The sequence below is a fragment of the Aethalodelphis obliquidens genome, unplaced genomic scaffold (assembly GCF_003676395.1).
Source record: "Aethalodelphis obliquidens isolate GAN/ISIS:26980383/991018 unplaced genomic scaffold, ASM367639v1 scaffold101, whole genome shotgun sequence".
NCBI lineage: Eukaryota > Metazoa > Chordata > Mammalia > Artiodactyla > Delphinidae > Aethalodelphis > Aethalodelphis obliquidens.
Genome location: NW_020838045.1, coordinates 1048426 through 1062354, shown reverse-complemented (window position 1 = coordinate 1062354; position 13929 = coordinate 1048426). Strand labels below are relative to the sequence as shown.

General features: G+C 38.0%; 1 pseudogene; it reads right to left on the bottom strand.

Annotated features, from left to right (window-relative positions):
• Positions 1 to 13551, bottom strand: part of LOC113614660 (programmed cell death protein 7 pseudogene) — a 66660-nt pseudogene extending 53109 nt beyond the window's left edge.
• Positions 13552 to 13929: the final 378 nt, after the last annotated feature.

Sequence of the window (13929 nt, the reverse complement as noted above, 5' to 3'; positions counted from 1 at the left end):
AGTAGTGAGTACATGATATGCAAATGAGAATAACCAGCTGGAATGTTCTTTTTCCTTTCATAAAATATTTTTGAACCATACTTCTCAAACTTAAATGTGCATATGAATCACCTGGGGACAGTCTTTTAAAAATACAGATTCTAGTTCAGTAAGTCTGAGATGAGGTCTGAGATCCTACATTTCTAACAACTTCTAGGAAATGATGATGCTGGTGTGTGGACCACAGTTCAAGTAGTAAGAATTTAGACAAAAGGTAAGAGCTCTGGGGAAAAAAATAATATTTGGTGAACAAAGGGTAAAAAGGCATTCAAAGGTAATGATAAACCATATAAAACTGGATTTAGAAGAGCATCCCATACAAATTCAAATTGAATTCTCTCCACAAACCAATAAATGACTTTCAATTCCCAACATTACATAATCAAATTTCACCTTCTATGAGATGTAACTGCAGCAGAGAAATCCTTTGTCATGTATCCTTGTGTCACTGTGGTCCATAAGAATATTTTTAAAGGGAGAAAGGGGAAGAAAATCGATTGTTCCTTGAAAGGAATTATACTGGAGCTCACTGAAGGAAAATTCCCAAGAAATATTTCAATGTAGAGATAACCAGGGTCATGTCTATGACTGGCCAAAGGATAAAAGTAGAAATCATTAATAACTTGTAGAGTTTGAATGACAATGGTAAGGCTCCTTGCTTGATATGAACTGAATATAGCCGCATGACTTTCACAGTTTTGGTTATTTTCACAGACATATACTGGTGTGTGGGGGGAATCTAAACTTATTATTTCTAGTAACAACCCAGACAGACACACCCATTGGTTTGACTGTTCCTATCAAGAACTTTAGGGAACAAAACTAGGTGCAAGTAGTAGATAACTAGCAAAAATGGCTAAGAAGCTTGGGGCTAGGGCAAAAGACAAGGGGCTGGTCTAGATTAAAAAATTTCAAACAATGTTGATTTCAACCAAGTTCAGATTTGCCTTCATTCATATTTACGACTGAGTCCACAAACAAGCAGTTAAATTTGAGGGGATGCAGACACCAAATTTCCGTGTATCCATATTTCTTTTTGGTAGCAAATCTGGAGTTTGAAAATCTATGTACCCCACAGGGAGTGAGGAATCTGTCAAGTTTTAAGAAACAAAGAAACCATGGGCTTAATGCACTTTATACATTGGGTTTAGAGAGGGACCTTATCAACATTCAAAGGTCTACATATTACTAGGGAAATTATTTGATGTTCCATAGTTACATAATATCATGTTCTAATCCTTACTCCTTTGTCAGGTCCACAGCTGTCCTAGAAAGGCAACTGGACAGCTAAATCTTCTGATGGTCATATCTTCTTGTGCTTTACAGTAAGAAAAGAAATGATTAACAAACCAATCATTTATCATCATAATGTTGTAAGATGCTGATGACTTCCCCATCTTCAAGTCTGTTAGTGTTTATATCTTTACTGAATTTAAGCTACCAAAGTGATTATCTTTCAATAGTCAGAGACACTACCGTGATAGAGGTCACAATGTGTGCAATGGTATAGACATGTTCAAAAACAGTGTGTTATTTCCCTTTTCACTCAACCACTCAGCACAGACTTGTATGTATCATTTAGGATGCTTGGAGTTGTTTGCAGTATCTACAGTTTAATACCCCAAGTCAGTTCTCAAAATGAGGTCATCTGTAGAACTGCTAAAGGATGTTATTTAGGTAGTAAACTTGTAAGTATGCAGAGAAAGATTTCCTATTTCTGCTATGGGTTAGTAGAAAATGAATTGTTTTGTAGTTGTAAAAGCTCTGAATTACAGATGCAAAGATATTTGGGGAAGAGTTGTAACTACTATTTTTTCCTTATAAATATATAATTGGCATTCTGCAATTTGATAGGATCAATTTCAAGACGTTAAGTTTACTTTGCTCTTTTTCATACTAATATATGAAGCTCCTGAATTTTTACATTGCCAGAAGTAAATACAATTAAAAAGAAAAACAAAATCTCATCTATCACAATAAAGTATTTTTCTTTGGCAGAAGCAAATTGCATATCTTCATTCTAAGTCCCTTTCCTTGCCTTCAGTCCCAAGAAGAGAAAAATCAAGCAATATAGAGATGTCAGAAATTAATTCACTCTTTTATTAAATATCAATAGAAAGTTTTAAATAAATTATACAGTAAATATAATATAGCAAAATAAATTTTAAACCCTTCCTTCTCTCTCACTTGCTGTGTGTGTGTGTGTGTGTGAGAGAGAGAGAGAGAGAGGGAGAGAGAGTGTGTTCATATACACAGAAATAGATAATGGATAGATGTAAAAAAATATAGACACTATTTACCTATAGATCCAGTGTTTTGTCCTATGTGCTCTTATAGCTCTTCAAAACTAATGTTTATTCATGTTCTTGTCAAGCAATGAGAATGTTGACTATCCCGGAAATTTTGTTTGTTAGTTTGTCGTCTAAAGTAAGAAGGTAACATGGAGTGGCAAAGAAGATGTCTGAAGCATAGGAAAAGCAAAAGTGCAAAGAGAAAAAAATATTTGTATTATATACAAAATTTAAGAGCTGAAAAGTAATCCTTTTCATATACATAAAATTTGTTGTGTCTCAATGAAGAAGGAAACCAAAATTTCTGAACAAACTAAATAGTCCCATTCTTCCAAAATAAATGATCTCTTCATACTTAAGGATTATTTTAAGATCTCTGATTACTGTGGACAACACAGATTAAATAAAATATTAATTCTATTCTATTCTACCACTTGCAAACTCTGTAACCTTTGTGGACAGCAAAGGGCATCTATTATTATTATGGCTTCTTATCCACCCAATAATCATATATTTCTTCCCACTTATCTTGGAGGAAATTCATTTCATACTAGAAAAATACTTTACTTGCCATCATCAGGCCACAGAATGCCTAACAGAGAGATTACTATGTGAAACTGGTTTATGTGTGTGGGAAGGATTCACTTTTACTGGTGACTCTCTATGGCGTAAAGAAAGTATCTATTTTCTAACACCTAACTGCTTTATCTGACACATAACAGGAATTACAGAGGAGTCCAAAATGCTTTTATATTTTACAATTTAAATGACTATTACAAACATCACTCCTACCTCTTCACCTTTGTGGTACCAATTTGATTTATATGGCTAGTTTAGGAAAGCTAAAGCTAAACTGATCCTCATTCTTTGTCCAGAATATATAACTACGTTTTAAGAAGTTGGAAAAACTGCAAACATCAGTCATACATATTAAAAGATAAGATATAGTAAGTTGCATGAATGAAACCAATGTTTTTATTCCTACTTTAATAGGCCAATTGGAATTATAATTAGAGAGTACCCAGGAGTTCCACCAGAATTAAGGACCTGTCAGCATTTTCACTCAATTTTCATCTTTTCCAGGGGTTAACATTTAGCTATTAAAAGAAAATAATCCTTCAGACACATAGTAAATATTCAAAGAGATTTTAAATGACATGTTCTCCTTGACAAATTTGGTTGGTGCCACATTGATCATTTTTAACTTGTAGATAAGTGAGATCAACTTCTACATTAAAGGTTTTTCTTTCTTCTTAAGTGTGGCTAACACGGCCCTCCCTAGGTAATTCCAAAAGTATTCACAGAAAAATATCTCAAATTTATGATTCATTTTGGGAAATACTTGTATTTCATCATAACTAATATATAACCATTATAAAGTACAATATGGAAATATAGACAAAACATATAAGTTTAGTTTTGTTTCCACTTTCCTCATTTTTTATTTGATCATTATCTAGCTTTAATTTGGTATTACATAAACAGATTAAAAATAGAAACTCAATTATTTGCTCCTTCCTGAATACACATTCTTTACAATGTAACTTTGATGTTTCCCCCATTAGAAGATGCAATTTATCATCCCAACTCTAGAATCTGGGCTGCTTTCCTGACTTACTCCTGACTCATGGAATGTGGTGGAAATTACATAGTGCTATTTCCAAGCCTAAGCCTCAAAGAAGCCTTTGGTGCCTCTGCTCTTTCTCTTGGAACCCTGCCCCAGTCACAAGAACAAATCAGAACTAGCCTTCTGGAGAATATGGAACAGAGACATGTCATACTAGCCAAGGCCATTGTAAGCCAGCCAGCCCTCAGCTAATCTGCCAGCTGATCACAAGTCCATGAGAGTTTAAACCAGAACTTTCCAGCTTAGCCCAGCCTAAACTGATGGCCTTACAGAATTGGGAGCTAAGTAAATGGTTCTTGTTTTAAGCCACTAAATTGGAGTGATTTATTATGCAGCAAAAGATAACTGATACAGATATAAATATTCAAAACAAAGTGCACACAATTTTTTTTAACATCTTTATTGGAGTATAATTGCTTTACAATGGTGTGTTAGCTTCTGCTTTGTAACAAAGTGAATCAGATATACATATACATATATCCCCAACTCTCCTCCCTCTCGAGCCTCGCTCCCACCCTCGCTATCCCACCACTCTAGGTGGTCACACAGCACCGAGCTGATCTCCCTGTGCTAAGCGGCTGCTTCCCACTAGCTATCTATTTTAAATTTGGTAGTGTATATATGTCCATGCCACTCTCTCACCTCATCGCAGTTTACCGTTCCCCCTCCTCGTGACCTCAAGTCCATTCTCTACATCTGTTTCTTTATTCCTGTCCTGCCCCTAGGTTCTTCATAAGCATTTTTTATTATATTCCATATATGTGTGTTAGCATATGGCATTTGTTTCTCTTTCTGACTTACTTCTCTCTGTATGACAGACTCTAGGTCCATCCACCTCACTACAAATAACTCAATTTCATTTCTTTTTATGGCTGAGTAATATTCCATTGTATATATGTGCCACATCTTCTTTAACCATTCATCTGTTGATGGACACTTAGGTAGCTTCCATGTTCTGGCTATTGTAAATAGAGCTGTAATGAACATTATGGTACATGACTCTTTTTGAATTATGGTTTCCTCAGGGTATATGCCCGGTAGTGGGATTGCTGAGTCATATGGTAGTTCTATTTTTAATTTTTTAAGGAACCTCCATACTGTTCTCCATAGTGACTGTATCAATTTACATTCCCATCAACAGTGCAAGCGGGTTCCCACACCCTCTTGTTTTCTCCACACCCTCTCCCGTATTTATTGTTTGTAGATTTTTTGATGATGGCCATTCTGACTGGTGTGAGGTGACACTTCATTGTAGTTTTGATTTGCATTTCTCTAATGATTAATGATGTTGAGCATCTTTTCATATGTTTGTTGGCAATCTGTATATCTTCTTTGGAGAAAGGTCTATTTAGCTCTTCTGTCCTTTTTTGGATTGGGTTGTGTGTTTTTTTGATACTTAGCTGCATGAGCTGCTTGTAAATTTTGGAGATTAATCATTTGTCAGTTGCTTCATTTGCAAATATTTTCTCCCATTCTGAGGGTTGTCTTTTCATCTTGTTTATGGTTTCCTTTGTTGTGCAAAAGCTTTTAAGTTTCATTAGGTTCCATTTGTTTATATATGTTTTTATTTCCATTTCTCTAGGAGGTGGGTCAAAAAGGACCTTGCTGTGATTTATGTCATAGAGTGTTCTGCCTATGTTTTCCTGTAAGAGTTTGATAGTGTGTGGCCTTACATTTAGGTCTTTAATCCATTTTGAGTTTATTTTTGTGTATGGTGTTAGGGAGTGTTCTAATTTCATTCTTTTACATGTAGCTGTCCAGTTTTCCCAGCACCACTTATTGAAGAGGCTGTCTTTTCTCCATTGTATCTTGCCTCCTTTACCAAAAATAAGGTGACCATAGGTGCATGGGTTTATCTCTGGGCTTTCTATCCTGTTCCATTTATCTATATTTCTGTTTTTGTGCCAGTACCATACTGTCTTGATTACTGTAGCTTTGTAGTATAGTCTGAAGTCCAGGAGCCTGATTCCTCCAGCTCCGTTTTCCCTTCTCATGATTGCTTTGGCTATTCAGGGTCTTTTCTGTTTCCATATAAACTGCAAAATTTTTTGTTCTCGTTCTGTGAAAAATGCCAGTGGTAGTTTGATACGGATTGCATTGAATCTGTAGATTGCTTTGGGTAGTATAGTCATTTTCACAATGTTGACTTTTCCAATCCAAGAACATGGTATATCTCCCCATCTGTTTGTATCATCTTTAATTTATTTCATCAGTGTCTTACAGTTTTCTGCATACAGGTCTTTTGTCTCCTTAGGTAGGTTTATTCCTAGGTATTTTATTCTTTTTGTTGCAGTGGTAAATGGGAATGTTTCCTTAATTTCCCTTTCAGATTTTTCATCACTAATGTATAGGAACAGATTTCTGGGCACTAATTTTGTATCCTGCTACTTTACCAAATTCATTGATTAGCTCTAGTACTTTTCTGGTGGCATCTTTAAGATTCTCTATGTATAGTATCATGTCATCTGCAAACAGTGACAGTTTTACTTCTTCTTTTCTGATTTGGATTCCTCTTATTTCTTTTTTTTCTCTCATTGCTGTGGCTGAAACTTCCAAAACTACGTTGAATTATAGTGGTGAGAGTGGACAACCTTGTCTTGTTCCTGTTCTTAGAGGAAATGGTTTCAGTTTTTAGCTATTGCGAACGATGTTGGGTGTAAGTTTGTCATGTATGGCCTTTATTATGTTGAGGTAAGTTCCCACTCTGCCTACTTTCTGGAGGGCTTTTATCATGAATGGGTGTTGAATTTTGTCGAAAGCTTTTTCTGCATCTATTGAGATGATCATATGGTTTTTCTCCTTCAATCTGTTAATATGGTGTATCACATTGACTGATTTGCATATATTGAAGAATCTTTGCGTTCCTGGGATAAACCCCACTTGATCATGGTGTATGATCCTTTTAGTGTGCTGTTGGATTCTGTTAGCTAGTATTTTGTTGAGGATTTTTGCATCTATGTTCATCAGTGATATTGGCCTGTAGTTTTCTTTCTTTGAGACATCTTTGTTTTTGGTATCAGGGTGATGGTGGCCTCATAGAATGAGTTTGGGAGTGTTCGTCCCTCTGCTATATTTTGGATGAGTTTGAGAAGGATAGTTTTAGCTCTTCTCTGTATGTGTGAGAGAATTTGCCTGTGAAGCCATCTGGTCCTGGGCTTTTGTTTGTTGGAAGATTTTTAATCACAGTCTCAATTTCAGTGCTTGTGATTGGTCTGTTTATATTTTCTATTTCTTCCTGGTTCAGTCTCAGAAGGTTGTGCTTTTCTAAGAATTTGTCCATTTCTTCCAGGTTGTCCATTTTATTGGGATGTAGCTGCTTGTAGTAATCTCTCATGATCCTTGCTATTTCTGCAGTGTCAGTTGTTACTTCCCCTTTTTCATTTCTAATTCTGTTGATTTGAGTCTTCTCCCTTTTTTCTTGTTGAGTCTGGCTAGTGGTTTATCAATTTTGTTTATCTTCTCAAAGAAGCAGCTTTTAGTTTTATTGATCTTTGCTATGGTTTCCTTCATTTCTTTTTCATTTATTTCTGATCTTTATGATTTCTTTCCTTCTGCTAACTTTGGGGATTTTTTTGTTCTTCTTTCTCTGACTGCTTTACGTGTAAGGTTAGGTTGTTTATTTGAGATATTTTTTGTTTCTTGAGGTAGGATTTTATTGCTATAAACTTCCCTCTTAGAACTGCTTTTGCTGCATCGCATAGGTTTTGGGTGATTGTGTTTTCATTGTAATTTGTTTCTAGGTATTTTTTGATTTCCTCTCTGAGTTCTTCAGTTATCTCTTGTTATTTAGTAGTGTATTGTTTAGCCTCCATGTGTTTGTATTTTTTACAGATCTTTTCCTGTAATTGATATCTAGTCTGATAGTGTTGTGGTCGGAAAAGATACTTGATATGATTTCAATTTTCTTAAATTTACCAAGGCTTGATTTGGGGCCCAATATATGATCTATCCTGGAGAATGTTCCATGAGCACTTGAGAAGAAAATGTATTCTGTTGTTTTTGGATGGAATGTCCTATAAATATCAATTAAGTCCATCGTGTTTAATGTATCATTTAAAGCTTGTGTTTCCTTATTTATTTTCATTTTGGATGATCTGTCCATTGGTGAAAGTGGGGTGTTAAAGTCCCCTACTATGAATGTGTTACTGTCGATTTCCCCTTTTATGGCCATTAACATTTGCCTTAGGTATTGAGGTGCTCCTATGTTGGGTGCGTAAATATTTACAAATGTTATATCTTCTTCTTGGATTGATCCCTTGATCGTTATGTAGTGTCCTTCTTTGTCTCTTGTAATAGTCTGTATTTTAAACTCTATTTTGTCTGATATGAGAATTGCGACTCCAGATTTCTTTTGATTTCCATTTGCATGGAATACCTTTTTCCATCCCCTCATTTAAGTCTGTATGTGTCCCTAGGTCTGAAGTTGGTCTCTTGTAGACAGCATATATACGGGTCTTTTTTTTGTATCCATTCAGCCAGTTGATATCTTTTGCTTGGAGCATTTAATCCATTTACATTTAAGGTAAGTATCAATATGTATGTTCCTATTACCATTTTCTTAACTGTTTTTGGTTTGGTATTGTAGGTCCTTTCATTGTTTTGTGTCTCCTGCCTAGAGAAGTTCCTTTAGCATTTGTTGTAAAGCTGGTTTGGTGGTGCTGAATTCTCTTAGCTTTCGCTTGTTTGTAAAAGTTTTAATTTCTCCGTCCAATCTGAATGAGATCTTTGCTGAGTAGAGTAATCTTGGTTGTAGGTTTTCCCCTTTCATCACTTTAAATATGTCCTGCCAGTCCCTACTGGCTTGCAGAGTTTCTGCTAAAAGATCAGCGGTTAACCTTACGGGGATTCCCTTGTATGTTATTTGTTGTTTTTTCCTTGATGCTTTTAATATTTTTTCTTGCTATTTAATTTTTGATAGTATTATTAATATGTGTCTTGGCATGTTTCTCCTTGGATTTATCCTGAATGGGACTCTCTGCACTTCCTGGACTTGATTGACTATATCCTTTCCCATGTTAGGGAAGTTTTCAACTATAATCAATTCAAATATTTTCTCAGTCCCTTTCTTTTTCTCTTCTTCTTCTGGAACCCCTATAATTCGAATGTTGGTGTGTTTAATGTTGTCCCAGAGGTCTCTGAGACTGTCCTCAATTCTTTTCATTCTTTTTTCTGTATTCTGCTCTATGGTAGTTATTTCCATTATTTTATCTTCCAGGTCACTTATCCGTTCTTCTGCCTCAGTTATTCTGCTATCGATTCCTTGCAGACAATTTTTAATTTCATGTATTGTGTTGTTCATCATTGTTTGTTTGCTCTTTAGTTCTTCAAGTCCTTGTTAAATGTTTCTTGTATTTTCTCCATTCTAGTTACAAGATTTTGGATCATCTTTACTATCATTACTCTGAATTCTTTTTCAGGTAGATTGCCTATTTCCTCTTCATTTGTTTGGTCTGGTGGTTCTTTACCTTGCTCCTTCATCTGCTGTGTGTTTCTCTGTCTTCTCTTTTTGCTTAACTTACTGTGTTTGGGGTCTCCTTTTTGCAGGCTGCAGGTTCTTAGTTCCTGTTGTTTTTGGTGTCTGCCCCCAGTGGCTAAGTTTGGTTCAGTGGGTTGTGTAGGCTTCCTGGTGGAGGGGACTAGCGCCTGTGTTCTGGTGGATGAGGCTGGATCCTGTCTTTCTGGTGAGCAGGACTGCGTCTGGTGGTGTGTTTTGGGGTGTCTGTGACCTTATTATGATTTTAGGCAGCCTTTCTGCTAGTGGGTGGGGTTGTGTTCCTGTTTTTTTTGCAGTATGCGGTCCTCTCACTGTTGTGACCTCTCCCATTGTGGAGCACAGGCTCTGGACACGAAGGCTCAGCGGCCATGGCTCACAGGCCCAGCTGCTCCGCGGCATGAGTGATCTTCCCGGACTGGGGCACGAACCCGTGTCCCCTGCATCGGCAGGCAGACTCTTAACCACTGCGCCACCAGGGAAGCCCCTGTGTTCCTCTTTTGCTAGTTGTTTGGCATCGGGTGTCCAGCACTGTCGCTTGCTGGTCTTTGAGTGGAGCTGGGTCTTAGTGTTGAGATGGAGAACTCTGGGAGAGATTTTGCCGTTTGATATTTCCTGGAGCCGGGAGGTCTCTGATGGACCAATGTCCTGAACTCGGCTCTCCAACCTCAGAGGCACAGGCCTGACACCCAGCCAGAGCACCAAGACCCTGTCAGCCACATGGCTTTCTTCCTACGCTTCTGCTCCCAGAACTCCAGTATTCTCTCCAGCAGCCACTGTACCATTTAGCATTCTAAGCACTGTGATAATCTCCTTACAAAAACCTGAAGAGTGATCATCATTACCTTAGAATTCAAAAGAAAATGCCTCTACTTGCATTTTTGAAACCACTAGTATTTTAACAGATGAAATTTCTTGTCAAGGAGGATGGGGGTGCTTTTGGATCAAATAGTCTTTAAATCAACTCAAATCACATATACATACAAAACTTCTAAAAATCTTCTGGTTATTATATCACTTATCAGAATGTGTTGAAGCTGTTATTCAAAACCAAATATAGTCATATTAAAATTGCCTATAAAATAGTCCAAAACATATCAGCTCTCCCTCTAAAAATTCATGAGTTTAAAAATAAAAACACTGAATATGCCATGTTAAACTGAAGATCCCTTATGATTAATCTCTATTTTTTGCTACAAGTTTATAAACATGCCAATAATTCCTGCACTACATTAAAAAAAATCTTTCTTATGAACTGACCATGGCGACAAGGATACAAAAGTCCACATTTTAAAAATATGAATTTGAATTTCTCCTTAACACTGACATAAAAACAAGCATTGACTAGAGTTGCATCAATCCTTCCCAACGTCTCAAAAAATATGTGCACTGTTACAATGAAAACAGTTCACCAACTGTTTATGTAAAATTATTTGATGAAAAACAAGCATGGCCATATGGCACTGTAGCTCTGCTGTGGGAGCATGAAGAACAATTTTGTAGGCTGTAGTATATAATGGTCATGCTAAGTAGGGTGTCAACTATTGCAGACACTTTACATTAATAGTTAATCTATCCTTTTATCCTCTAAGTACTTACATTTCTTAACAACTTGTAGTTTGGAAACAAGTTTAACAACTCACTTATTAAGAATTAAAATTTGGGGAATGACAAAATATTTGATGTAATGTGGACATACACAGTATTCATTCACTAATTAAAGATATTGTTTACATAATACATTAATTGGATGATAAGAATGTGATAGAGGAGCTGGTTTTCATTTCTAACTAGAGGTTCCAGAAATATGAATGCATTGAAGGTACTACGCCAGTGATTTAGAAGAAGAAAATAATTAGAAAATGTACTTCATTTAAGAACCAAATCCACACACACACTTGCATTCTTAGAGTGTAAGAATTGTACCTTACTCACCTTTATATTTTTTGCAATATCTATTGCTGTGTCATGCACATTGTAACCATGTAGTACATATTTGCTGAATAGAACACTCAGAAAAAAATGAATTATAAATGCCGCTGCCAGACCCTCGAATCCTTAACTTTATCTAGAATTTCTGGAATACTTCAGGGAATAATCCTCATCCATTACGTAGATTGCATAATAGAATGATGTTTATTAGCATATGAAAGTCCAGTATTTTGCCCTCACATTAACTCTCCTTTTTGAGTTGTTTACATATTGGGGGCTAGAGTCAACAGAAAGACAAAAGTGAATGGCCTGACTCTCATTAGCAAATCAGACTACTTAATTTAAGATCCTGGAAAAGAAGGTAGAAACCAAAATGGAGAAGAAAACAGCCAGGTTAGAATCCAGTCATTCACATTTGTATGTTTTGGTCGATACCCTGAAAAAAGATGTTTGTTGACATGTGGCTGTGTCATTAATAACTTTAAAATGTCAACTGAGTGTCATGGTGACATTAATAACTGAGAAAGAAACCGCAGCAGATATAGTTTTGTAAGAAAAATGTTGCAGACATACCATCTATTTCTAAAATGCTTATCCTCTGTGGTTTTCATGGTTCATTTGATACACGAACGCCGAGTTTAAATTCATGATCTGTGTGGTCCCCCCACCGCATATGAATTCCAGGACAAAGATGTTACTCTTTTATTTCAGAGACTTAGAACTCCACATTAAAGTATTTCAGATTCACCATGACTTCCTTGTTTACACATGGGAAGCACATTGATGTGCAGATGATTATAACAAGGGGCATTGGAAGAAGGCTACAAACTCTGGTATGGATAGCTGGTATTGGTTCATGGAATATAACAACTATAACTAATAAGGGTGTTTTATGAAAGTAACTTGAAAGCTATTCAAGGGGACAAGTTTTTAAGTTGTTATAGGCACAAATAGTGAGATCACATAGCTTAATATTTGAATGATGGGACAATTAAATACTGGAATCACAGAACTTTCAAGACTTCAGTCAATGACAGTCACAATAGAGCAAAGCTCATAAAATTGGAAGAGACTCTAAGATACAACATCATTATCCCTCTATGATATTCATGTTTAAGAAAGATTAAACTTTTTAGGTGACCTTGTTTCACATGCTACACAAAAATCTATCAAAAAGACTATTTTCTGGGAGCGCACACCTTTTTATTGACTTTTACTATGGCGTGATTAAGGTAACTGATTTTTATCAATTTAAAATACTTTTTTTTTTACAAGAGAGTCTGCTGCTCATTTCTTCACTATGAGATGTAGTGTTTTTAGTAAAATGTTAGATACATATATATTTAAGATTTCAAGGCACACACAATATTTGAGAAGGCAACAGTATGAATATTGAGAGATGTGCTCACCCAGAATGGGTGATGATAATTGGTCAACTAAAATACTAATTTGTGAAATAAAAATCAACTGCTATTAGGAGATAAGAATACATTTAAGGGGGAGTTGAGATGTCTTGATTTGTGGATAAATATTATATATATATATTTTAAAAATTCATTATAAGCTATTCAGATATTAAAATTAAGCATGCTTACTTTTAAAAGTAAGGGATTGCGCTCTCCTGGGCTGGGCCTAAGCCGCCCCAGACGAGGGACGGACGTTCCTGGCGAATGGGACCTCTCTTCTCATTCTGTCCGCGGGCTCCTCCCCTCTCTTTTCACACACACCCCCACCCACCGGTCAAGGGATGTGTGGAAGGCAGGGGTGTGGCATCCCGCCCTTACCCTAGGTCTCCGGGCCCCTGCCTCGCGTTGTCTGCAGGCCGTCGTCCTCTGACGCTGCAGACGCTCTCGCTTCACGTCCTTCGCATGCGCCTTGCGAGGTGTCCGCCCTACGTTAGAGGGGGCGGTCCCGCCGCCGCGCTGCGTGCCCCGGTCGGCACGTGAGCGTGCCTTGCCTGGCCCTCTGTGGTGCCCCTGGAGCGCTCCAGGTCGTCCTTCAGGTGCCCGAGGCCGAGCGGTGGTGTCGTTCCCCTTTCCCAGCGTGCTCCTCAGGTTCCCGCCACGGTGGTGTGTCCTGTGAGTGCTTCTCTTGCGGCGGTCGAGAAGGTAAGGGAGGCGTGCCTGTCCCCCCCCTCCCCCCCGCCTCGGTGAGGCCAGGTGCCGCCTCATCGTGGTCGTCCTCTCACGGTGCACTGTGGGGGACTGACTTTGGCCAGGCGAACGCCACGTGTGCCCCTCCTTGTGGGAGGGTCGCACGCGGGCTTGGGTGCCATCGTGGTGGGCAGGGGACTGCTACAGGGGGGCTGTCACGCTTCTCAGGCTTGCTTCTCCCTTCAAGAGCCAGGTGGACGAGCCTAGGGGCAGCAGAGGTTGTGCGCCGGCCGTGGCAGCCAACGCTCCTGTGGGCCTTGTGCTTACCCATACCGCAGACCCCTCCCCCCACCCAGTCGAGGACTTGGCGGCTCGTGGAGTGCCTCCGTGGACCCGAAGGGGAGACGATGGGTGGGGGATTATGCACCCTCAGTGAGAAAGCCTTCTCTAGCGATC